Here is a 2,500-nt window from a genome sequence, read left to right on the forward strand (position 1 = left end):
TTCCTTTCCTCACTGGGTTATTTTTTTCCCTGAGCCCCTGGATTATAGCATCTTAATTTTCAAACTATAGTTGTAGCTTATCTTGTAATGATGATGATAATAATGAGCACTCAAGTCCCTTCTCCACCCAAGCTAGGACGGGGGAGGGCCAGGCAATGGCTGCCAATGGCTCAACAGGTACACTTTCAGTAACTATCGATTTAGTGCGGGACATCGTCTCCCGTCCAGCAGAACGCCAGGCAGGAACGTTACCAATATGTCACCACACCCAAATCTAATGTAATCTAATTGTAGCATCACTAAAGGGTCTTTGCTGCATCCTGTCGGCCTCGAGCCACACCCACTTTTTAGTCCTCTACTTTACCTTTCTCCCTCTTTCTTATTTCGATATAGCTGTCCAACCTATCTTTTTAACTTATCTTATAGCGCAATCCAGGTTTTCCCCAACTACAAGTTTTTCCCCATTTGTACCGAGGCGTTGAAGGGTTTCCTTTACCCCAGCGCTGGGCTAAATGCCCCAAATTCTGAAAAAAAAAACTATAAAACGAGAGCATTACGAATATTGTCTTTCCAGTTTAACATCACTTTCCATCAGCCTTTGAGTGTGTGTGTGTGTGTGTGTGTGTGTGTGTTTTTTTTTTTTTTTTTTTTTTTTTTTTTTTTTTTTTTTTTTTTGTCAGGTTTAATGAGCTCCTATGTTTTTTCGCTCTTTACCGATGCGCTATTACACGGTAGATTATGCCTACTGAACTTCCTATGAACCTGACATAGATTTTGATGTATTAGAAGTCATTAACATGAGCAAAGTGATGTGTGCTAGCTTCAGGCGGAATTTTTTTTAATGCTGGTCTTTATGCTCTAGTGGTTTCTACACTTAGATTTATGTAAATTCCTTGATGTTACTTAAAAGTTATACATACATATATACATGCATAACTACATACATACACACATATTTTATTTAATTTTTGTTCATTACTTCTCATTTTATTTATTTATTCTTTATTTCATTTCGTCACTAATCCATTTTTTTTTCCTGTTGGAGCCCTAAGGCTTATAGCATTCTGCTTTTCCAATTAGGATTGTTGTTTAGCCAGTAACCACAACAACAACAACAGAAATAATAATAATAATAATAATAATAATAATAATAATAATAATAGTAATTAGTGATAATTAATAATAATAATTAATAGTAATAATAGTACATATGTCCTTTCATTTTTTTTTTTTTTTTTTTTTTTTTTGTATTTTCATGAGCCTATTTCTAGATACTCGTATTCTTAAATGAAAAACTATATATATCATGTGAAGATTAATTCAAGGATAATATTATTTTATTGTGGATTTAACTGTAAAGCGAAAAGAATAATAGTTAGGAAGAAGTTTATGCAGTGAATTGTAATTTCTGTTAATCGTATATCTTTATAGCATCTGTATAGAAAATTCCTAATAAAAAAAGTAGTTTCTCAAATATGGTAAGAAATTACCCTACGTTTTTTATGATTGATGTTATACCCTTGTTGGGCCCTTGCATTTTAACTCGGTCTGTATTAAAATAAGATAATTGGAAAGAGAGAGAGAGAGAGAGAGAGAGAGAGAGAGAGAGAGAGTGAGAGGAGAGAGAGAGAGAGAGAGAGAGGTTAATTTCTTGGCACTTATTTTCCAAGAGAATTTTTCTTTGTTACTATTATCATCGTTAAAGATAAGTCATAAGACTTTTCATGATATTATAGCTGTTGTTTCTCTGTGTACATATTTGTGTTACGAATTGACCTATAGTTATTTGCCTCATTTCGTAAATATATTGCACATTATTATTATTATTATTATTATTATTATTAATTGCTAAGCTATAACCCTAGTTGGAAAAGCAGGATGCTATAAGCCCAGGGGCCCCAACAGGGAAGATAGCCCAGTGAGGAAAGGAAACTAGGAAAAATAAAATATTTTAAGAACAGTAATAACATTAAAATAAATATTTCCCATATAAACTATAAATACTTTAACGAAACAAGAGGAAGAGAAATTAGATAAAATAGTACTTCCACTTTTTTCATGTAAAGCTGTTTCAATATTGCAATATTTTTATAAGGTCAAGGAAGCAGTTAGAAAGAGAACATGGTATCGATGATGTAGTTATTAATTGAACAAAGGTTTGGTTGTTTAAGCAAATATTTATCTTATTGCACAAAGTTTGTTTTAAGATATATATATATATATATATATATATATATATATATATATATATATATATAAATATATATATATATATATATATATATATATATATATATATTTATATATAAATATATAAATATATAAATATATATATATATATATATATATATATATTATGAATATACACATATGTGTATGTATATTTATTTATTTAAATACACACACATGTACATATATATGTGTGTGTATATATGTATGTATATAGATAGATAGATATACAGTGTATATATATGTATGTATATATATAATATATATATAT

The 2,500-nt window shown here is 29.6% G+C and overlaps 1 protein-coding gene across 1 annotated transcript in view; it reads right to left on the minus strand.

The window, feature by feature from the left end:
• Nucleotides 1-2,500, minus strand: part of LOC137615822 (protein PFF0380w-like) — a 20,872-nt gene that overhangs the window by 10,611 nt on the left and 7,761 nt on the right. The gene's annotated exons all lie outside the window — the stretch shown is intronic.

This window comes from Palaemon carinicauda, chromosome 2 (assembly GCF_036898095.1).
Source record: "Palaemon carinicauda isolate YSFRI2023 chromosome 2, ASM3689809v2, whole genome shotgun sequence".
NCBI lineage: Eukaryota > Metazoa > Arthropoda > Malacostraca > Decapoda > Palaemonidae > Palaemon > Palaemon carinicauda.